Source organism: Brachycentrus maculatus, unplaced genomic scaffold (genome assembly GCF_059751285.1).
Source record: "Brachycentrus maculatus isolate JH-2025_06_01 unplaced genomic scaffold, ASM5975128v1 h1tg000757l, whole genome shotgun sequence".
NCBI lineage: Eukaryota > Metazoa > Arthropoda > Insecta > Trichoptera > Brachycentridae > Brachycentrus > Brachycentrus maculatus.
In genome coordinates this window covers 399,228-425,887 of record NW_028281487.1, presented here as the reverse complement: position 1 = coordinate 425,887, position 26,660 = coordinate 399,228, and the positions used below count along the sequence as shown (strand labels likewise).

The 26,660-nt window shown below is 30.2% G+C and overlaps 1 protein-coding gene and 1 non-coding gene across 3 annotated transcripts in view; both read left to right on the top strand.

Annotated features, from left to right (window-relative positions):
• mol (dual oxidase maturation factor 1 mol) overlaps positions 1-26,660 on the top strand; it is a 167,560-nt gene that overhangs the window by 63,506 nt on the left and 77,394 nt on the right. The gene's annotated exons all lie outside the window — the stretch shown is intronic.
• Positions 18,017-18,156, top strand: LOC148300287 (U4 spliceosomal RNA). The gene has a single exon (XR_015838957.1). It is a non-coding gene; the product is annotated as a U4 spliceosomal RNA (small nuclear RNA).

Genomic DNA, 26,660 nt, shown 5'->3' with positions numbered 1-26,660 from the left:
CGTATATTATTACATAGCCTAAAAGCTATTTAGGAAGACAAAAGCTTATCGAATTGTTCTAATGGTGAAATAAGAAAATGAATGCAAAGCTGATAAACATTATCGATAAAATTAAGGCCAAACTCTATATTTGATTTTTAGAATATTGTTTTTAACTCCTTACCTTTTAATAACTCTTTTCCTTCTTTTGTTCGACGAAAAACTTTTTTTCCAACACAAAATGGCGTTTTTCAACAAAAAAAACAATTACGACAAATAATTTTATTCCCAAGGTTAAAAGAAAATTGTGTTGCTATTTAACGAATACTAGGCCTTAAAGGTGTTTTGAGATGGTTTGGACACGTGAAACAAAAGAGTGAGGAAAGAACTGTAAAACAATTTTATATAGCGAATGTATTTGGAAAAAGGCGCAGATATTTTTTTTCGACATGCAATTTATCGAAAATCTAAGAAATATTGTGTAGAAAAATTAATTAAAATATAATAATAATAAGTCAATATAACATTACATAATTTTTTAATCGGATGAGAAATTCAAAAGAAACACAGATAATCGTTGAATTTCATTAAACGTAGGAGTAATCATTTTGCCTCAATGTAAGTTGAATTACGATGCACATCAGAAGGATTAGAAGAAGAAGAATGTTCTCACATTCACCATGTTTTCCTTGTACAATGTTTTAAAATAATAAAAAATACCAAAATATTCAACACATCCTCATTATTCACGTTTACGGCGTCCATTTAATTATGTATCTTTCAATGTAAAATTATAATGTAATTTTGTAATGACCTCAAAACGCAAGCTGAAAAGCGCGCTGCTTCTGGTCAAAGATCAAGTTATTTGCATTGAAATCCTAGCAATGCAGTAGGAGACACTTCAGTAAATTTTAATTGATAGTAATTGACAGTCAAGCTAGTAAAGAACATTACTTTATTTGCTTTTGAAAGTCTCACGTATTTAACTTTAAAATTTATCACCAGGCAGTAGAATCATACATATTAGATATATAGTATTTATATATATATATATATATATATATATATATATATATATATATATATATATATATATATATATATATATATATATATATATATATATATATATATATATATGTATATATATACATAAATATATATATTTATATATATATATAAATATATTTATATATATATATATATATATATATATATATATATATATATATATATATATATATATATATATATATATATATATATATATATATATATATATACATATATATCTTTTAAAAAATCATTTTCTTAATGGATTTAATTCTTCTTTCTATTTAAAGACGCAAATTATAAGTTTTATTTTATTAAGTTTAAAAACGAAATCTCAAAGACTGCTACTGTCTCGTCTGCGCGAAGATAGGCGAATTTTGACATTTCTGTGAAGTTTTCCAGCATATCTGTGATTATGTCGGCATAAGCAGCAAGAATATCCTTCAGCTAGCCAAAATTCTTTGGACGATTGGTGTAAATCAATGTTTAAAGGTAACTTTTTTTTGAAAACATGAACACTGTATACTGTATATAAATAAACAATACAAAACACACAATAAATTATATTAATTGTCTTCGGAGAGCCGTTTGATATAGACGTGCTTGCTTTTGGTAATCCTGCTTTGAAAAAGGAATCATGTTTGTATGCACTGTTTCTAAGTTTGCGGTTTTTTTTATATATTCAACTCTTTTAAAACATTAAATTAATCCCTTAATACATCTCTTTAGCTAGGTGCAGTCTACGAGTAGGATGACATTATGTCCCAAATTCTAGTGCTAGAAGTATGACGTGATCTTTAAAAAATATTTTTGGTTATTTAAGCATATATAACATTAACAGCGCGTTTTGAAGTGCGCTAAATCCGTTATATCAAGGTTGTACTGTACTTGCATAAGTTGCTAATTGATGTAGATTTTTGACAAGTCAAGACTTCAAATGACACATCAATATTTATCAAACGTTTTGAAGTATAAATATGTTTGAATTAAATGATAATTAATTAATTAAATTACATTCCCCTATATCCATAAAAATTTGAAAGAAGGAAATGAAGATCGTGTTTTTCAAAATATTGCCTAATTACAGAAATCTGCTTAAGATTGTGCATAAATACGAGTGGCTTAGCCGTCTTGTAATTTAATAATCATATCTGACCTTGGCTTTATACCATTAAACCTTAAGTTGGTGGTTAGTAGATATTGTAATGGAGTTAACACTAATTGTATTATCAATCATAGAGTCCAGATTCGTCTTGACGGCAAATTAGTCGAACCTTCAACAACTTATTTTCTCGTAAACAATGGACAAATGATTCTCAAACGGTGGTGATAAAAATGAAATGATATAACAGAACAGGTGGACACAACGATGTACATATGATAGATGTGCAAATAGTGAAATAAGGAAGGAATGCAAAGCTGAGATAAGCATTGTCGATAAAATTAAGAAAGGTGTGTAGAGACGGTTTGGACATGTAGAACGAATGAGTGAGGAAAGAACGGTAAAACAAATTTATGAGGCAAATGTTAGTGGGAAAAGAAGCAGAGGAAGACCGAGAAAAACATGGCACGATCAGGTATGCCAAATACTTGAAAGTGGTCAGGTTAGGAGTCGTAACAATCGGCGGGTATGTATGAGGAGATGCATGAACGTAGAAGAGGCGAAGAATGTTTGCAAGGACAGAGTGGTGTGACGCTCTATTCTCTCTGCCTGCCCCTGCGGGAAGCGGCGTGATGGTTAGTTAGTAGTTAGTTTGTTAGGTGTTTGGACACATCCAAAACAATGTAATTCTTATTTATTTCATATTTCATTGTGGGCCAAGTAACATTATTGAACATTGAATTACCTAACTTCCAAATGATTCTAAAATCTAGCTACGGCTTATGCAACACCGCTTATCATGACCCTACTCAGGCTTTAAATTTTTAAGTTTCATAGCCTATGCCTACTCATGAGTGGATTTACTCTTTATGTTTAAAGTTACTATAATTTCATGTAATTCATGAGTGAAAATTCTTGGCAAAAACACTCGCTAATAATTAATGTTTTGAGTTCTTCTTATTTTCTGGTATACATTTGTGGAGGTCCTCACCAAAACGTTACATTTCCATTATAAATGATATTAAGAAATCATGAATTCTAGCTTGTAAAATTGTTTTTGGTAAAATTTATAGATTTAATATTGGTTTAACACAGGGTTGGTAACGTTTTTTCGCAACTTAAATTAAGATTTCGATAGAATACAGTAAACAGAACAGATTTACATTAAAAGGATTTTTTTTTCAACATTAAAAATGTAAATTTTTGGTGAGGACCTCCGCGTTTTATTTTTTAAAAATGTCAAATTTTCATTATTTAGTTCCTTACGAATTCTTAAGGCCCAACATTCGATAAGTCGCATTCATTCCACCGGAGACCACCAGAGTGGTCACATGTTTGTTCACGCCCAATTTTTTAAAATGCATTTTGGATTTTTTTTTGTTTCATTGAAAAAATATTAGTATATTTTTAACTACTAACCTTTCAATACATCTTTTCATTTTATCCATATATTTATTTCGAAGAAAATCTTATTTTTTCAATACGAAGACGATGTTTAAAAAAAAAATTATGTCAAATGTTACCTGGGTTTAAAGAAAATTAAGTTGCTACTTAACGTATTTAGGGCCTTAAAGTTTGAGAACCGTCGTAGTTAACAAAAAGTATCCTCATTCCTTTAGGCTTTCCGTGTCATAGAAATTATTTTTGTATTGATTATAGTTTTCAGATTATCAGTTAAGTACCGGTCACGTTTGAAGAAGGTCAGCTCTGAATATATCATACTCCACGCTGATCGAATTCTTTGTCTCCTATCATAATGAACTCTGTTTCAAGGCTTGTTTCTAGCTATCCAAAATATTTAGACGGCCGCGAAAAGATACGAGTAATTTCAACATCGAATTATTTATTAATAATCGAATGGATTTGTAAATATTTGGATGTTGTTTCTAATTAATCATTCAATACGTGAATCATACTCGTATTCGTCCTTTTGAATTATCAGAATCACCTGATTAATAATGATTCCACGTAATTTTGTTGGGTTGGGTGGATTTTTCAGCGTATTTGACATCAGTTTACCATACAATAAAGCATTGATGTGATAAAATGGAAAATCACAGTTAGTGTTCCTAATACTGGTTATAGTTGATACTAACTAATTTGGATTTCCTGAAATAGATATTTAGACTTTTCTTTTTTTTATATTTAGGTTTTTATTTATCTGTTACTGGAAATCGTTAACCACCCTACGGATAATATAAACCGTAAGGCCTGAGCAATGCCTCCTCCGTAGTGTAATGGTCAGTAACTCAACTACTGTACTGAAGGTCTCGGGTTCGATTCCTAGGGGGGGGAGGAAATAAATATAAGTGATTTTTGACTCTAATATTTATTCAATATTATCCTGGACTGGTACCTGAAACGGAGGGCTAATTACTTTTCCTTCATGTGTTTTAACGATCATGATAACATCGCGTTATAATGCAGTGCTTTAAACACCATTGTATAAATATATATATATATATATATATATATATATATATATATATATATATATATATATATATATATATATATATATATATATATATATATATATATATATATATATATATATATATATATATATATAATTTTTGGTTGAGGGCAGCACCGTTAGCCAAAATTTCACATCTACCAAATTAAAATCAACTTAAAAAGGCATGTAGTTCAATAGCATTGCAAATAAACATACATGAAAAATAATTCAAAATTTAAAAAAAAGGAACAAACCACAAAGGCTCTATTAGAGGCTTGTCTGCGGGTAGGATAGTAAGGATAGGGAATAAAGATGTTCAATAATGAACTGAATGCGAAGATCACTCAAGCCAGGCAAATACCAATTCGTAAACTCAGACTTCCACCTTCTTTCGCATTAAACGATAAATGATCCGTCTTAAGTTGAGAAACCTATAATAAACACAATATATAATTTAAATCACTCGCAAAATAGAAAAACGATGTCCTAATGCACCAACGCCTACATATCCAGTGATTTATGGTAACGCGAGAAAACAAGACAACATCATTTATTAATTTTCTGTGCATATCTACATCCGTGTTTTGATATTTTGTACAGACATACACATATTACGATCTTCTTATTCTCCTCAAGTATGACTCAATCACCAATTAAAATTTAATAAGTCAATCAATTGGTTTAATTATATTTTGATAATTGGGCCGAAAGGTTAGAGTTCACGTTTATAAAATAAAATACAAGTGTTTAGGAGTCAAGGAACACGCTGTCATGATGATAGTAATTATTTTCTGATATGACTGATGGAGAGCTATTATTTACTAAAACCCATACATTAAGTTGTCTTACGGACGTTTACTTCCTGTAGTATATTCCTATTTTGGAATTCAAGATAATTAGGCATTTATATTTTTAAAATAAGAAAAGCTAATTAAAAATTTTAAACGAATGGGTTACACTATAAAATACAAGATATCTAAAAAGAAAATAATTATGTTGGTATTAAATATAATTTTTAAATTCCTTTTATGATTTCATTTTCGATGAATTTAGTAAACACGATTTAAATCAGGATCTAAAAGTAGTTAAAAAGGTGTTTTTTCTCAAAACCTGGGCTTGTTATTTTTAACTAATAAAAATGGTTTAACAGGTGAATAGTCAAATATTTATTTATTGTATTCCAGAGTTAAGGATATGAATAGGCGTATAAATAATAATAACCAGTTGTACAATAATTTCATCGTTTGGCTGTTCAAACGCGACCAAACGAAATTGAAGGAATAGTGGTATTTATAAGATGAAAATGAAATCCAAAATGGATCATTTTAATTTTACCACAAAGTGATAGCCGAATCAATTCTTAAACTTCTTTGTGCTGTTAATGTATCACCAAATAATACTAATTTTACTCAATAAGCATTTTCTATAATCTTGAACTACTTTTGATGCAGATGTTTTATTTTTTCGTATAACCAACTGAAATATTTTCAATTATTTTCAATAATTGTTAAATTTGCCAAAAATCTAGCAGATCTCATACTTGTTCATCGTAATGCTTTTTTCATTGTTATCGAAACATGCCTCTTATACGCACATTCACTGTTCCTTTAATTGCTTTGTATTTTACATTTTGCCATGTGTTTCCTTATTTGGTTGTTAGTCTTGTTATCCTTAATTCCATGTCCCTAAATTAATAATGGCAATTACTCATCGGGAATATCATATATGTGAGTTATGTATGTAATATATTTAAATAAATTAATAAAATAAATCCTTTACCAAAAACGCGTTTGGCAATGAAATAAATAGTCTTGTTTTATCTTTGGCCATTAAAGATTAGAAGTTTTTCGGCATTTACTTTGTGGTAAGACATGTTACAAAGATTAAAGAAAACACTTGTTTTATACCACTTGAGTTTTATTAAAGACTACATGTTTCAGAAGTTAAACTTCCATCATTCAGGTCTGTATAATAACTTACATACAGACCTGAATAATGGAAGTTTAACTTCTGAAACATGTAGTCTTTAATAAAACTCGAGTGGTATAAAACAAGTGTTTTCTTTAATCATTGAAAGATTAGAAGTATTTTTCGCTTATTTTTTACTTATCTTAGATAGATATGGGCAATGGTATGGTACATGGTGTGTGGTTATGTGAAGGTACGTGACACATGCGTGTAAAATGCGACAGCTGAGGTTTCCGACATTGGTCCAGTGCAGTGACTTGGAGTTGAACCAGAAAACCTTCAGATAGTTAACCTTGGGAGAGCGGCCCGCCTTTACCGAGCCGATGTGTTATACTTTACTTACTGACTCGCTGGTGTTGGCGCTAGGGTAGATATAAGTTAAAAACCTTCGGTCAGTATCACGGCTGTCGAAACTCAAATCACAGTAAGGGACTTTTTTTCTAGTACGTTTTTTGCATTTTTGGACTAAGTAGATTCTACTTAGTCCAAAAATGTTTAAAAAAAAACAACTACAAAAAATGTCACTTACTGTGTTTTGAGTTTGGACAGCCGATCAGTGTCCACGTAAGGCAATGTTTGGTTAGGTTAGAATCTCAACTCACAACAGAAAAAATCATTTTATAATTTTAAAAAAAGAATCAATTGATATTTAAGTGCTTTATTTACTGCTCGGCATTCACTTTGTTGTAAGACATGTAAATTGTACCTTAAAATAGCTTTTCCCGAAGCGCAGGAGTAATACCTTGCCTTGCAGTGCTTCAATAGGATGCAGTGCCCTATGTATCATTGGGTGCGGATAAGGGATAGAATACCTAAGCGACTTATACGAACATGGGCTGCTCGACGTTCGAGGAGCTGAAGAAGACTTCCGAAAATAGGCGAGAATGGCGAAAGAGATGTCATCTGTTGCTACAGACCAATCCACGGGATTGAGGCCAGAGAGAGAAAGGGATAGAACGAAAGATTTTTTTTATCAATTTCCGCATCGTTTTTGCCAAAAAATGCGGACTGGTAAAATCACGTTTTCGTTTTTCAATCTCTGTTCATTTTTTCTTTCGCACAAAAGTGTGGTCACCACAGACTAATTGTTCTCCGTCCACTGTCCGACATTGGTCCTGTCTATAGCCGTACCAATTCGTCGGACGTCAGACAAATGGTAATTAATTCCTTATTACACATAATGTGTGCCGTAAGTGACACCGCAGGTAGCCGACTTCGCGCCCAACCTTCGCGAGTGGCCGTTGAACCGCATCATGAACGATGGGGCAAGGGCGACTGTCGCAACACTTACGACATTTTTTTTACCGTCGTTATTAGACGCTATTCAAATTTTCAAAATCGGGTCACGTTCGGTAGTCTAAAATGAAAAATAGCCATTTCCGGATGTGTCGATGTCGGCCGTTTCCTTTCTAATGGATTCGTGAATCGATTTGTGCCTTTTCATTCATTACCTTTCAGGGTTTGGTGTTTTCACAAAAGGAAATCAGCCCTGGTGATGTGTCGTATCGTATACAGCATAGAGACTAGATGAGGGATTTATTTTATTTTTCCTTAATATTTTTATTATTATATAAATCTCGCGATTAGATTTTGATAAACATTAATTGATTCGCCAACTTTGTAAAGTAATATAATGATTTTAATATATATATGTATAAATATTAAAGCACTTGTAAAACACGACTTTTGAGTTTATTCATGTAAACATGGCTAGTTTAGAAAACTAATTGTGTTCTTATATACATATTTTTCCACGATTAACAGTTGATCCAATCAAAGTTCAATTACATCGGAAAACTGCCAAAACATAGAATAAATAGTGATAAAAAATGTCTTATTAAAATACAGATATATATATATATATATATATATATATATATATATATATATATATATATATATATATATATATATATATATATATATATATATATATATATATATTTGAATTTGTAGACAACATAGGATCTCTTGTGCTAGTGTTCAATAAGCTCCTCGATATTCTCATAATTCAAATAGAAGTAAAATAAATGAAATTATTAGTTATGGAAGTTTACACACATAAATACAATAATTATAAAGAAGGTCGGTTAGTAACTTTTGCAAATATACAGACGGAATTAGAAAATTAATTCGCAGTTTCAATGTTAAAAATAGCCTAATTTTGAAATATTATTGATTAAAACAATATCACTTAAGAGTCAAGTAAAGAAATAATTCGAAAACTATCCCCTTATACGTATAGTACAAACAATGTTTCATAATATACGACGAAAATGCTGCATGAAAAAAAAAACATCTGTGAATCCAAAATGAAATATTCGTCTAAAGCTAATAAGGATGATAATTATATTGATTAAATTATTTGTGTTTCTGTATTATTTTTCCTAATAGTTTTCTGTAGAAATGAAGCAATTTTTAAAGGAAATTTTATTCTGAAATTGTTGATTTTTTGACTTGGTTTATTGACGTTTTGTGAATTATGAAATAATATATTATTTTCTGTCAAAAAAAGTCTTATCAAAATTTTTAACGATACGTATTAATCAAAATACTTGCATATTAGTCCTTTTGTACACATATATATTACTAATTGATTTCAATTTTAAGAAAGTATTTTTTTTTTAAGTTTATAATGTTAAAGAATGGGGGAAAAAACTAATTCTTCATAATGTATATACACTCGTACATAGTAAAAAAAATCATGTGAAATATGACCGCCTCCGTAATGTAATAGTCAGCGCGTTAGTAATCGTGATCCCGAGTTCGATTCCCAAGGGGGTAAAAAAAAATAGAGTGGTATTCCACTGTTATATTTACTGGACTATTACATGAAGCGCAGGGTTAATCACCTATCCTTCATGTATTTAAAAACCAAGATAACACTGCTTATATACGATCCAGTCCCCTATACAATGTTGGGAGTGGATAAGGGATGGAAGAAGAATAATAAACTATATTTTCAGTATTTAAACTTTATTTCATGTCCAATTTAACAACTATTGGGGGAGAATGGGTTAAATGAATTAAAAATATGGTAAATAAATAATTGTAACTGTGCTTTATAATATATTCTCGTTAATTAAATACGTTCAATTTATGACGGGTAATTATTTTTGCTTGAATACGGAAGCACAGCTGAAATTCGTATATTTTTCAACCCAATAAAAAGCGTGTTGTTTTAATTAATAATCCACGACGTGAATTAATTTTAATAATATATTATTCCTTGTTAAATATTGGTTATATAGAATCATAAATTTCAGATGTGGTTGGAAAACTAATTGTATTTTTTAAAAATTCTTTTTTTTATTCGAGTACATTGACTCTAATTGGATGGTTAGCATTCTGATGTATCCATTGTAATATCCTTATACTCGATTTTGAAATAATATGTTTTATTTCCGTGTTTTGAGTCAGTTTACTGTGTTGTTTTATGTAACAATTGTGTTCATTATATTATGATTATTTTCAGTAACGTTGTAGACATCAATTAATTTAAAATAAAATAGATTCATGTTTTTTTAAAAATTAAATTACTATTTCCGTTTTAAGGAACTTAAGACAATAGATTTGTGCAATATTTAAAGTAACATGGATTCACACATAATACTCATTTTATTTTTAGATATACCGACCGCTTTTTATAGTATATATTTATGTTTTTACAAATATGCATAAAATAAAATACAAAGGTATACTTGAGTTTTGTTTAAAACGAGTGACTAGAAGTGGTTTAAGATTTTTTTATATAAACCATTATTTTCACCCAACGTCCAAGTGACTCTAAAATCTTAATACGGCTTACGCAACACCGCTTATCATAGCCTTACATAGGTTTCAACTTTATTTTTAAATTTTAAAGCCTATTCATATTAGTGAGAGGGTTTACTCTTTAAAAAAACTAACTAACCATCCCGCAGCTCCCGCGGGGTAAGCAGAAATAATAGAACGCCACACCAATCTATTTTTGAAGACAATCTTCGTCTCTTCTACATTCATGCATCTCCTTATACAACACGACAATTATTCTGACTGCTGACCTGATCACTTTCAAGTATGTGATATACTTGATCAAGCCAAATTTTCCTCGGTCTTCCTCCACTTCTATTATTACCAACCATACTCGCCTCATCAATTTGTCTATTCTAAACTATCCTAAACTATACTTTCTTCACTCATTCGATTTACATGCCCAAACCAACTCAACACATTTTCTTTATTTTATCGAAAATGCTTATGTTACTAGATACTACATTTTCATATTAAAAGTTACTATAATTTCATGTGTAAAAATTCTAGGCCAAAAAATTCGCTAGTAATATAAACCTTATATTTGATATCTATTTAACAAAAAACTAAATTGATAGTAAAAAACAGAGGTTGAATGTCCAAACGAAATTTACAACATTTTGAATGTGTCCAAATACTTGTTCACAAAATCTGGATTATCTCCAATTACAGGAATTATTTTCATATTATTTCGTCAGCCCCGTAAATGTCCAGACTTCCATATTCTTCTTCATCTTTGATGAGATGTTAAAAAATAATATCCAAACAATGTTAAAACAAGTAAAAAAGACGTAATAATTTACTAACTATAATTATATCAGTATGTAGTGCTAGTAACTTCTGGTAAGCGTTTGAATGGAAATTCATTACCTCCCACACTGTATTATTTCTTATCGCCTAGCGATTCTTAGAATATGCCAAAGTTGATTGATTAATTATTATTGATAATAAAACAGCGGCAAGTAGTAAAACCACGGCATACATTTTGGATATTTTAATTTTCCATTTCAATTTCAATTTCAATTTATTCAAAAATTAATAGTTATATTACGAACAATTTTTTTAAAGCTTATACATTGAAAAGTAAGCAAGAAGACTCTTGTTAAAGATGTAGAAGAATCCCACTTCTGAAAACTCCTTCAGACACATGGAACAGATCAGTATCCAATGTGATATTGTTCTAGCTCTTCCTACAGGCATAACCATCGGCAGGTTGGTCCTATATATAGGAATGTAAAACAATATTTGCCGACGCTGTCTTAGGTAACTATCAGGAACATACAGACTAATGCTCCGGATAATTTCAGGATTATCGACCATACCGCGCAACCGTCGATAAAAATTTCAGTTTTCAATATTTATGCCTTGGTACATTGCTTACATTTTAGTTTACCTCAGTTTGCAAGCAAGTTCTGTACTTCCATGATATGAAAATCTTTTTATTCATTGAGACGTTGATATGAATGAGACAGTCTACGCTCGTAGGGACAAATCATGCTTTATAACGGTGAAGATAATACATTTCATACCTAAAAACGTCTTAAATATTAACATATACATTTTATAATAAACTTATTTTCATAAATTACAGCTTTTCATCTATCGCATGTTTTATATTTAATAAATTTAGAAAAAAATGCAGTATTAAAAACAACAAAAAAAAAACAAAAAAGGAAATAATTAAAGCAATGGTTATATCAGTTTTTATATGTGGCGCGTATTATTTTATTGGTATCGACCTACCGTAGGCTGGATTAAGTGATCACTTTTATCACCATGTAACATTCATAATTTTACCAGTTATTGACAACCATACTACTCAGATTTCAGTTGAATTAAACACATGTGAAATATGTGATTTCTATACATTTTTTTTTATTTAACCAGACTGAGCCACAGCAATTCGTGGTTCGGTACAGCTGGCAATAAATATAAATTAATATTACGCACACTTTCTCCCACAGAAAATCGTTAATAATAAAAACAAACTTCTTTAGTAAAAATATATTTCGGATGCCTAAGTAAAAAGTTTTGTCCGCCTCCGTAGTGTAATGGTCAGCACGCTCGGCTACCGTTCTGGAGGTCCCGGGTTCGATTCCCAAGGGGGGTAAAACAAATATAAGTGATTTTTTCACTGTCATATGTATTCAATATTACCCTGGACTGGTACCTGAAGCGGAGGGCTGATCACCTTTCTTTCATGTGTAAACTATCAAAATAACACTGCGTTTATATGACGCAGTGCCCTATGCACCATTGGGGTGCGGATAAGGGTTTTATCATTATTATTATTAAGTACAAAATCAAACTAAGTGTGTCTAACATACAAATAAGATATGTAAATAACAAAATTTACGTAATTTATATAAAGTATGAGCCCTCTCTTATTGAATATAATTGTGTCTCTAGCAAGTTGTCCTTGTTTGCCTTGAAAACTCCAATTAAAATTATTACTAATGAAATAGTTTATTAACACCGTTCACTGTCCTTTAATAATACTTTAGACTGTTACGAGAATAAAACTGTTTTAAGGTTTCAGCTTGAATATTTTTATTTAAAATTTTAACAGATAGATGATAGCACTAAAGGGAAAAGTCTACCAAATACTTGTCTGACCCGCACTTCTCTATGGCTCCGAATGCTGGACGTTGTTCAATACATATAACTCCTACTTTAGGCAACAGCTGAATACACAGACTCCCGTATATTTCTCTTAAAAAACTTACTCTCAATAACGTCTCTATGTTGAGGCATCCTCAGAAATTCCTTCAATATATTTTTTTCATTGTTTGATGATCATCAGTTGGATGTATGTATATCATGCCTTATCATATCTTATCATGCCAAGTTTTTCTTGGCCTTGATCTGCTCCTTTTTCTAATTACATTCGGTTCATAAAATTGTTTTACCTTTCTTACTTTTCAATTATTCCACGTGTCCAAACCATCACGAAACACACCTTTATTAATTTCACAATATTCGCACATCTATCATACATCATTTTGCCGCACATTTCGTCTGAATTTAGTCTACTTTCATCCTTCTTTTGCCAACTTCATGTTCCACTTCCATACATTAGGGTTGGAACCAAGACTCCGTTTTCTACACATGTGTAGTTTATATTGTACAAACACGTTTGACGAGTATTCGTGTTTACATAATTCTAGTCAATAACCATCGTTATTTAAATTCAAATGTTTATAACTTCTTCCAAAGATCAATTTGTTGCAAATAAAAATAAAATAAAAATATACATAACTTATGAAGCAAATTCAGATTTCTTATTGTTTGAACAACGAGAAGTACAATGACCTTTGTGAAATGTTTTAAATTATAACTATGGCGATTAAATCGCCTTCTCGGTATTATATTGTGTAGGTTATAATTATACCTCTACAGTCGGAACCATAAATTATATAATAAAAAACTTAAATTTATTCATAATTTCAACAAATTACTATATGTTTGTTCAGCGTTCCCAAAATATGATTAATACTTACAAAAAACTAACACACATACACACATTTAAGAAAATATATTAAAATGTGATTTTTAATTCATGTAAATTTAATTTAAGTATGTGTCGAGATGATTTAGACACCAGGAACGAATGAGTAAATTAAGAATAGTAAACGAAATATATAAGCAGAATGTAGTTAAAATAGGGGCAGATGAATACCAAGGAAAACTTGGCATCATCAAGCATTTTAAATGCTTGAAAGTGGTCAGATCAGGAGTTTGCAAATTCAGCATCGTGTGGCGATCTATTTTCTCTTTCTACTCTTGCGGGGAAGCGGCGTGATGGTTGGTTATTTATAATAGTAGATATATTGACTATCGAAAGTTGAGCTGATATTTTACTCTGTGAACAATTTGGTGCAAACAGGGGTCAAAACTATTTATTAATTTGGCGTTTAATTTGTAGAACTCCATTTTAATTTATGTATTCATTTTTTAAATCAAACACAGATTTTTTGAGTCTACTAAGTTGTATTTTATTGTTAAAAAAACACATCAAAATTAATATTGTTTCACCTAGTTGTGGCATTTGCAAAAAATAAAATACAACATACTAGATTTAAAAAATCTGTGTACAATTAATACATAAAAAAGGGGTCAAAACTATTGAAGGCGTGTTTGTCTATCGTTAGGATATAGGAAAATCAATTAACGTCATAAAAAAATAAAGTGAACAAGTCATTTATTAATTAATCATCACATGGTTTACAAATTAATTTATTCTAAATACAAGTCATTGCTTTTTTATACGGGTACCAGCAAAATACAAATGTAGGTATTACAATAAAAAACAATATACTGTATTAAGTATGTACATACATATATGTAGTATGAATATTCTTTGTATACATTTAAATACATGCCTGTTTTATACGAAACATATGAGTCTTTTTATACAACCAGCATCCTTCAAAGATCCGTAAGATTGTATTTGATTTAAATAACATTTTCAAGAACATAATTATATCTATGATATAAATTTTGTGTTATCTACCTTTGAGATTTTGAGCAAAAAACGTATCGAAAATATGAACATACTTATTGATTTCGAGGTGAAATAAAGATGGAAATATTATACGATCCAGTTCAATGTTTAGATATTTAAATAACACTGCATGACTAATATTAAAATAGTAAATAATAACTGGGGAAAAAATCTTATTAATGTCAGACCGCAGTTTCTTAGCTCTAGGTCGTTGAAAAGTGTAAGAGTGGGTCATAGAAATATCGGTCACTCCTTTTAACAACGTCATACCATTTATCGAAATTCATCAATTTTCAGTTGTGCATGTTTTCGGAATGCCCAGAAAATGTACTATATCTCAGCAAAGCGGCATATTTTTAACTTAATATTTACCCGCTACAGGGCAGAAAGTGTTGTTTTGCATTTTGCAGAAAAGGTAGTTTAATTGATTTTTTTTTTAAATACTTAATATTTTTCAAATGGAGAAAAAACATTCAGGTTTTACCTAAAAAGATCTGTTGCACAGTGAAAAGTTCAATAAGTTGCTAGATATTTATTTTAAAAACATTTCTTTTTTTTTTTAAATTTTAAAAACTATCTCGTGAAAAATCAAGTTTTTTGATGTTTGACGTTGTTGAAAGGAGTGAGCGATATGTGATTTTTTTCTCGTCTTTTATTCTTTGACTGAAATACTAAAATCTACAGCCAAATTGTTCATTCTAGCTCCAACATTCAAACCTTTCAGTTTTTTCATTCAATTCTCCATGCACAGAATAAACAGCCACAGTGACATTACACATCCCTGTTTAACACCTTAAGATTTGCTAAATCAATATCTTAACTAAAAAAACTAACTTATTATCATGCCGCTTCCGCGCAGGGGAAGGCAGAGAGAATAGAACGCAACACCGATCTTTGCACACAATATTCACCTCTTCCGCATTCATGCATCTCCTCATAATTACACGCTGATAATTCCAACTCCTAATCTGACCGTCCTTTCGTCCGCCTCCGTAGTGTAATGGTCAGCACGCTCGGCTTCCGTTCTAGAGGTCCCGGGTTCGATTCCCAAGGGGGGTAAAATAAATATTAGTGATTTTTTCACTGTAATATTTATTCAATATTGCCCTGGACTGGTACCTGAAGCGGAGGGCTGATCACCTTTCCTTCATGTGTAAACGATCAAGATAACACTGCGTTTATATGACGCAGTGCCCTATGCACCATTGGGGTGCGGATAAGGGTTTTATTATTATTATTATTATTAACCTGACCACTTTTGACCGCAGTTTTTCTCGGTCTTCCTCTTCTTTTATTTCCAACTGGATTCACCCCATGTATTGTTTTACCGTTCTTACACTTACTAATTCGTTATAAGTGCCCAAACTATCTCGACACTAGGAGCGTGCATTCTATATAAGCAGAAAAACAGTGCCTATCCTAACTTACCCGCGTGACATATAAAAATGCAACCATTACCTACCCTACCATACTAAGGAGTACCCAGCTTACCTTACTACCCACCTCTACTGCCTACCCTAATGTGCATGCCACTGCTCAACACACCTTTGGATAACGTTAAAAAATAACAATACTAAACCACGTCGTACTTCGCCTCAGAAAAGCGAAAAGTAAACAATTTTATTGTAAGCAAAAATAACTTCATCCATCTTTACCCAAGCATCTTTATACTCGTACGTGTCTTTCTATGAAGATATTATTCTTTTTACATATTTTTGAAAATTTAAATATTGTATAAATAAACATGGTAATATTTACACTAGAAAACTGTCACTTACTTGTGATGTTTTCCTTTTAAATATTGAAATTAGATTGAATATTGTCATTATTAATACAATATTTAAACAGTAAACAAATAATGAATAACTTTGAAATTTTTGAAATCCATAAACACTTCTAATAATAAATAAATTGATGAGTCATATTTTTTCTAAATTCTTCGCCTTTGCTTTCCATTTTTCCTTTATTCTCAAATTCCATCCCCTGACTCACCCCAGTCCTTGAAATGTAAAAAAATAATATGATAAATTAAATATCATTTAATATACTTCCTTACGCCCTTTCACATCAAATATCGTATTCAAATTTCCCAACAGCCTTTTTTCTTGATCCGTGACTCAATGTCAGTTGGCCTATTAATTCGGATGATTTTTTATGCTCAGTGCATTGAACCAGAAGACCTCCGAGACAGTATTTATTATATGGCAACATTTCTAAACGCCCGAGCGCGACAAAGCAGCCGGAGTATGAACGATTAATGTATTCACGGAACCTTCGGTCGAACGAGAAGGCTTTTAGTTGCCGCCGTAAACTTAGTTTCTACTTTCAATGTCACCCGATTTGATATACATTTTTTGTCTGGGGGCTGCGTACCGGCTTGAACAAACAAGTGGTTTTTTAACCGAAACGTTTTTTGGCTATGACTGCTAATACTTTTTTCCTAAGACGTTTAAACTGCCATTGCAATGATGCTATTTACTTTAAAGTTGTGTAATATAATATGAATTAAAAAAAAATACTACTATTATTTTTAATTCAATACTTAAACTTCAAACTTTTGTTTTAAGTCTTACAAATAATTCCTTCTATTAATCGTGCAAATCTAAAAATTGCTTGAAGCTTAGCAAAAATAAGCATTGAAACTATATGCTGTATTTTTATATATTCTTTTTAAATTAGGTAATACATACACGTACACACACACACATATATATACATATATATATATATATATATATATATATATATATATATATATATATATATATATATATATATATATACATACATATATATATATATATATATATATATATATATATATATATATATATATATATATATATATATATATATATATATATATATATATATATATATATATATATATATATATATATATATATATATATATATATATATATATATATATATATATATATATATATATATATATATATATATATATATATATATATATATATATATATATATATATATATATATATATATATATATATATATATATAATTCGATAACATATAACGATTGGCAACTCAGTTCACTGAAACGCCACACGATGGCGGTAGAATCGTTTGCAATGCACATGCGAATGGCGCTTATGTAAAGGATATAGTCTTGATGTCTCGGCTTTTCTGTTAACTTTGCGCAGTGGCGATATCGTAACCAATGAGGTTTATCCGAGGTGCGATTATTGCTAGTTGAAAACTTTTACCAATACCCCGCCTTGTGGACGTGAAATACCGTCCGCTATGGCAATTTTTGAAAGCCTGTAATGGGCTACTTTACGCTACATCTTTGAGGTAGATTCTTTTAAATGGAACTAGGTTTCATTTCACCCATTTCGAACAACAGTGATTGATGTCCCTGAATTAGAGCGCCTTGTGAGTGTTATGTTCTTGCGATGGCTTTGAGTCTCTTTTTTCCTACACTCATTTGTATTATTAATATTATTTTTTGACATCTCATCAAAGATGAAGAAGAATGTGGAAGTCTGGCCATTTACAGGGCTGATGACCGTCATATGCTATCTATATATTTTATGTATCATGTACTTACGTTCCACTATATTGCTGTACATTAATAATTATATTCTATATGAAAGGGCCTTACAAAAATAAGTAAATAAATTTCCTGTTCCTTTCTTAGTGAATGGCAACTTATTTCGTTCCACAAAGAGATATTTAAAAGCTTAAATAAATATTTATCATAGGTTTTAACCATATCAAATTATAAGCCAAATTAATTTATTATGAATACGAATTGAAAATCATGGTTTTAAGCGTTTCATAAGTATGTGAATATATTAAATATGTTTGCAAGTTTTTGTGATCACCTGTCTATGAAACATCAGAAGTTTTCGAAACTAGTCGTGTGAAATAAAACTCGATTATTGGTTTTGTACAAGTGTTTAATTTTCAATTATCGACATCATTCCACAAAGTTAAAACTCGCGATCACAGATCTCATTCAGACTACGCAACGCTAGAAGCCGCACGCCAATTCACGTCCGATTTTTTTGGAAATCATTTTTTTTGTTTTTGTTTTTTAGAATATACATTTAAAAAAAAAATTATAACCTTTAAATAACCCTTATTCCTTTTCTTTTCATAACCGTACACTTATTTCAAAGAAAAACTTATTATTTCAAAACGATAACGATATTTTCAGAAAAAAATTAATTACGTGAATGTTACCTAGGTTTAAAGAAAGTTAAGTTGCTATTTAACGTAGCCTTAATACCAAATTAATTAATAATAAAAATATTTACAACATTTTGAGTGTATCCAAATTCCAAATACTTGTTCACAAATCTGGATTATCTGTAATTATAGGAGTAAAGTGTAAATTGATTACTTAAACCAGCCTATGACGGTTGCCAGCATATAGGCAATATAGGCTTCCATATTCATATATGGCCCAGACTTCCATATTCATTCTTCTTCATCTTTGATGAAATTTTAAAAAATAATATGAATAAAAATATTGTCTACGTATATTCAATATGGAATTAAACCCCAACACCGTTTCACGGTTATTACGTAGAAGCCGCGAATACTAATGACTGAGCAGTGCTGTCATAACCCCGAGAAGGTCACGCGGGGTCCATGTGCTCTGAATCATGAATTCTTCTGAGAAGTGAACAATATAACACCCGGAATATCTGCATAAACAGTCATAACTTCACGTCCTTTGAAACTGAATTTCATTGAATTCAAAAGGAGTTTCCGGCTTAAGAGTAAGCACGTTGGTTAGACAAGCAAATTTTCATATGTTTTATTACATTTTGAGTGTTTCTAAATACTTTTTCACAAATCTGGATTATCTCCAATTATAGGAGTTATTTTTCGTATTATTTTTATGGGTAGAATTGGTGAATGTTACATTTGTGTAAAGTGATCACTTAAACCAGCCTATGACGGTCGTCAGCTCCGTAAATGACTTCTATATTCTTCTTCATCTTTGATGAGATGTAAAAAAAAACATTTTTTGAAATTATTTGATCTTAATAGTAAGTCTTACTAGTATTTTTCAGAGTTCGTGAATCAAAAAATGGAAATTTACCACTCATTTGACTCACACATACTCAATTTGTATCGGGTCAAAGTGTCGGGTTGTGGTCCTGTGGTTAGTGTCGTGGACTCTTGAGTCAGAGTTTCTCGGTTCGAACCCACTCTATCACAATTTGATACCTATTTCTAATAACGAGCTGCTTAGTCTCACAGAATTAGTGTGAAATTGAAGTATTTTTGTAAATTTAAAAAAATGTGAATAAAACACAAGTATTACACAAAAAATTACACCCAAGTCACATGCAAACGGTAAGTCATGAACAATTAAGAAAATTTTAATACTGACAAATGTTAATTAACAATATGTTTTACAAAATTCCTGACCATTATTGTCTATATTCCCATTAAACCAAGTCACATCCCTTAACCCCCCCCCTCTAGTTATTTTCCAGCCACCTCTACCAATACATCAATGATTTTTTGTTCATTAGTTTCTGTGATCACCTGTCGATGAAAACATTTTTGGTTTTCGAAATTAGTCGAGTGAAATAAAACTCAATTGGTAGTCTAATACAAGTGTTTAACTTTTAATAACTAAAAGTAATATTTAAATATTTTAAAAATAATCATATATGTACATATATCTGGAGGATACTCGTATATAGCCTGGCGTATACACCTATGTACAACGCGCGCATGTGACTATCTTATTCATTCAATTTGTATCATTGTGTTTACGTCGCTCTCTTTTGCTCCACTCCCATTATATCCTTCGTAATAAACGTGACACGTCTTTGATATTTCACTCTCAATTTTTGTCCTATTATCGATTATCGAATCGAATCAAAGAAGTTTCACTTCAATAAGCATTAGTTGTTTAATATGCTTTTAAGTCATTATGAAAAATTTATAAACAATTTCAAAAAATTTTTTTCACCATTTTTGCATATTACATTTTTAAATACAGGACCTTCAATATCTGAAACTCAATTTCCTACAAATAAGTTTAAACGCTTCATACAAAATGTTATTAGTCACGATAAAAGAATTTTTTACACGTATCAGGAAATGATTTAATGATTTATATGTTATAGCATATCCACTATTGTCATACTGATATTACGAATATTACATCATTATAAATCATTAATATACGTCATCGATGACGATGGAAATGATCTGTTTATGTGAACGTTCACCAGAAAATGAGAAGAGGACTCAAATCATTAAATATGTTATTTGGTCCAAAATAAAGTATGAAAGAAATAACTACAAAACTGGTCTCTCCACTTAGGAGTGATTTTTACATTTTTATATTTCAACACAGGTATAGAATAATATGGAAGTCTGGGTATTTACAGGGCTTATGACCTGATATAGACTGGTTGAAGTTATCACTTTACACACGTGTAACATTCACCGTTCTACCCATGATTGATAACCATATGTACTACTCAAATTTTTAGAACTTATGGTGAAAAATATACATACATAGTTATTTTTTGATATCATTTATTGATTTGGCATTGAATTAAACGATGAATCAATATTTGTATACAAAAATAAAACACTTATAAAAAACCACTTTTGTGTTTATTTATGTCAATACGACTAGTTTCGAGAACTGCAGATTTTCTCATCAACAGGTGATAATTTAATCTCTATTATCACCTATTATATTATCTACTTTTGATGATTATGTCTGTAGTTCTCGAAACAAGTTTTGTTTATATAAATAAACTCAAAATCTTTTACAAGTGTGTTATGATAGTGTTTAGTGTATTATAGAGTGTATTATGGAGTGTGTTTTTTAAATAAGGATACATTTTTATTAATTAATTTTGAACCAGAAATAAATAGAGTATAACAATTTACAATGTAATGTGAATAAAAATAAACATTTTATGAAAATTTCTATTGAGCGCTTTTTTGGTGAACGATCACGTTTATTTGAAAGTGTTCAAATATTTCCTATATACTGGCAACTGGCAATGTTCCACATATGTTGTGATATGGCCTACTGACCAACATACTCGCACATAATGCACACCTTACTCGAGTGCAAGTCAAATTATCTCTTCCTACTCACTTTCGATTTTTATTGGCGTTTCTCGTTATCGAGACAGATTTTCAAGCATATTTATTTATTGAGTGGGTTAAAGGAATAAAAATATCGATTATATTGAAACAGTTTAACATTAAGCCATGTTTTTTTTAAAATCATCTCCTAAGCTAATGAAATTAGAACTGAATTACCAAATGATGTCACTATATATATATATATATATATATATATATATATATATATATATATATATATATATATATATATATATATATATATATGTATATATATATATATATATATATATATATATATATATATATATATATATATATATATATATATATATATATATATATATATATATATATATATATATATATATATATATATATATATATATATATATATATATATATATATATATATATATATATATATATATATATATATTTATATATATATATATTATTTAATCTCTTATCCGCACCCCAATGGTGCATAGGGCACTGTGTCTTATAAACGCAGTGTTATCATGATCGTTTTACACATGAAGGTAAGGTGATCAGCCCTCCGCTTCAGGTACCAGTCTATGGTAATATTGAATAAATATTAGAGTGAAAAAATTACTTATATTTATTTTACCCCCCTTGGGAATCGAACCCGGGACCTCCAGAACGTTAGCCGAGCGTGCATAAATTTATATATATATATATATATATATATATATATATATATATATATATATATATATATATATATATATATATATACATATTTATAAATTTATATTTATATAATGTAATTGGAAAAAGGAGCAGAGAAAGGCCGAGAAAAACTTGGCACGATTAGGTATGCCAAATACTTGAAAGCGGTCAAGTTAGTCGAAACAATCGGCAAGTATGTATGAGGAAATGCATGGACGTGGAAATGGCGAAGAATGTTTACAAAGGGTAAAAAAAATTAGATGAAAGTCTAGGAAAACCAAAAAAGTGGTTAAAACAAAGTTGTTTATTTTTATTTAAGTTAAGTTTCTAGGAAAACCGTTTATTCGTCTTTTAAAGTATGTTTAATAAAGTTTTCATTAAAAACACAATTCAAAAAAATAAGAGCGTTAAAATTTAAAAAAATCAAGCTATTCGTTTTTTATTTTAGAAATTCATAAATAAATAATATTGATGTCATGAAAACTAACAAAGATTGATAAATTTAAATAAACAAAAAAAAACTTCAAATTCGGTTGCACATTCCAATACAAAGTTATTTTTTATTTGTGTTGACTAGTCGAAACAAGTGCTTACGTAATTAGGAAGCTTTTGTAGGTTGTTTTTTCTTAAATTTTATTTCTGCAATAAAAAAACTAATTAAAACAATAATAAAAACTAATTTTATGTTATATGTATGCTTAAAATTTAATTATTTTTTATTATGCTGTGAAAATCAATATTTTGGTTCAAGGATGTTGGATAGGTTAAAACAATATAATCTGGTGTAATTTGCATTACAATATTATTGTAGCTTTTTTCTATTAATTTTCAAAATCTGTTTAAAAAAAACAGATTCCACCTACGTAGTGTAGCAGTTAGCACATTTGACTTCCATACTGGGGGTACCAGGTTCGATTCCCAGGGGGGAGTTAAAATAAATATGTGTTTTTTCACTCTAATATTTATTTATTATTCCGTTGGACTGGTACCTAAAGCGCGGTACTGATCATCTTGCCTGCCGTCGTATTATTAAATATTTCGTCGATTTGATGCAGTACCCAATTGCAGTGCACCATTGGGTGTGGATAAGGGTCAGTGGTTATAGTAGTAGTCTTTAAATCCTTATCCACACCCGATGGTGCATAGGACACTGCATCTATATCTTGATTGTTAACACATGAAGGAAAGGTGATCACCCCTCCGCTTCAGGTACTAACTAGTCCAGGGTAATATTGAATAAATATTAGATTTAAAAAATCACTTTTGATTATTTGACCCCCCCCTGGGAATCGAACCCGGGACCTCCAGCGCATATATGTGTGTGTGTAATAATATGAACAAATAAATAATAATTACATCTGTACAAGAATTTATAAGTCACACTAAAATTTTATCAATAATATAGCTATCCACAGTGTACGATTAAATTAATTCAAGAAAAATACTTTAATTTTATAACGTAACATTACATTCTTTACATTTCTGAAGACATAACCGACATTATTTGTCACGTTTCGAGTGACATGTCTCGCGTCACGTGTGTGCCCAGCGTTCCACAAATCCACATTCGTATATATAACTATGCATACATGCTGTATACCGCGGCAGGCGGCCAGCAACTATGCAATGACCGACCTTGTCACACAGTCACTGTCACTCACGGTCAAGTTACTTTCATTCTTGTCACTATCAATGCTAGTGATAATATACTCTTCCGAGAACGTATTGACCAAGAACGAGAAATGGATTGCGAGAGTCACGTTACTTTTTACGTCATTTTGGGCAACGTTATTGCTAAATATTGTCTTGCGCTTCAGGAGAAATTTATGAAATTTTCGAGAAAATTATTCATTCATTTAAATAAAATAATTTATATTTTATTTTATCAATACATGACATGAATATTACTTTCAATATTTTGAGTGTGTCCAAATACTTGTTCCCAAAATATGGATTATCTTCAATTACAGGAGTTATTTTCATATTATTTTTTGACATCTCATCAAAGATGAAGAGGAATATGGAATTCTGGGTATTTACGGGGCTGACGACCGTCATAGGCTGGTTTAAGTGATCACTTTACACACGTGTAACATTCACCAATTCTACACATTAATTTAATCAATAATTAATCAAGAATTTGAGTAGTGTGGTTGTAAAAATGGGTGGAATTGGTGAATGTTACACGTGTGTAAAGTGATCACTTTAACCAGCCTATGACGGTCGTCAGCCCCGTAAATGCCCAGACTTACATATTCTTCTTCATCTTTGATGAGATGTCAAAAAAAAAATTCCATTATATATAATGTTTGAATTATGTATATAAATAAAATAACTAATTGTCAGAATATAAGTTTGATGAAAATAGAAAATCTTGTTATCAAAATGTCTCCTAGTATGTAAAATAATTCGGAAGGAATCTTACATACATTTCATGAATGTATCTGCTATATACAAAAAAAAATCTAACCAGAGTTGGTACCGAGAACTCGCATGTAAAGGAACATGTCGATTGAAGGATAAATACAGCTTCCGGAATTTGAGTAGTGTGGTTGTCAATCATGGGTAGAATGGTGAATATTACATGTGTACAAAATGAACACTTTAATCAGCCTATGACAGGTCCTGCTTATTTCCAGACTTCCATATTCTTCTTCATTTATGTTTATATATCAATAAAGAATGACTATATTTTAACTCACCAATAAAGCTGTAACTAAAATTTATATAGTTGATTAAAAATATTACATTTTTATAATTTTATTAAAATTAAACACTTGAATAATGCACTTTATCGAGTTTTATTTTTATTTACGACTAGTTCGAAAACGACAATTGTTTTCATCTTCTGGTACAAATTAAAACTAACGAATCAAAATATATTTAGGTGTATATAAAGGTTAATAAATATAGGTAGGGGGTAAATTCAGATAAAACAATAATTAATAATATACTGTTTCAAAATACGTCACTATTATTATCAATGTTTCCTTTTACAAAAAATGTTGTTTCTTAACCCCCCTTACCTATATTTATTAACCTATATATACACCTAAATATATTTTTATTCGTTAGTTTTAATTTGTACCAGAAGATGAAAACAATTGTCGTTTTCGAAACTCGATTAAGTGGATTATTCAAGTGTTTAATTTTAATAAAATAATCATGTCATTCCACAAAGTTATCAATAAAATGCCGGATCAAAAAAAATACATTTTTATAAATTAAAACTGTAATATTACACGTGTTAATCAACCTATGGACAAGTTCTGTTAATTTCCACACATCCATATTAAGATATCAATAAAGAATTACTATTTTTAACTCTCCAATAAATGTATTGATGAATGTCAGCAAATCCAAAATCATGGTTTTTGAAAGAGATGAATGTAGATCTGAGTGGGAAATATTGGTAAATGGGGAGATTTTGGAACAGGTAGATGATTTCATATATTTGGGTAGTATGTTTTCTAGGGATGGAAAGATTGATAAAGACATAGAAAGGAGAGTGAATGCAGGGAACAGAGTGAATGGTGCATTAAAATCAGTTTTAGCAAATAAAAATCTATCAGCGGAAGCTAAACTGGCAGTACACAATGGAGTTCTGGTTCCAACCCTTATGTATGGAAGCGAAGCATGGAGTTGGCAAAAGAAGGATGAAAGCAGACTGAATGCAGTCGAAATGCGATCCGTCAGACGAATGTGTGGCAAAACGATGTTTGATAGATGTTCGAATGATGAAATAAGGAAAGAATGTAAGGCTGAGATAAGCATTATCGATAAAATTAAGAAAGGTGTGTTGAGATGGTTTGGACATGTGGAGCGTATGAGTGAAGAAAGAACGGTTAAACAAATTTATGGAGCGAATGTAGTTGGAAAAAGAAGCAGAGGACGACCGAGGAAAACTTGGCACAATCGGGTATGTCAAATACTTGAAAGCGGCCGGGTCAGGAGTCGTAATAATCGTCGGGTATATATGAGGAGATGCATGAATGTAGA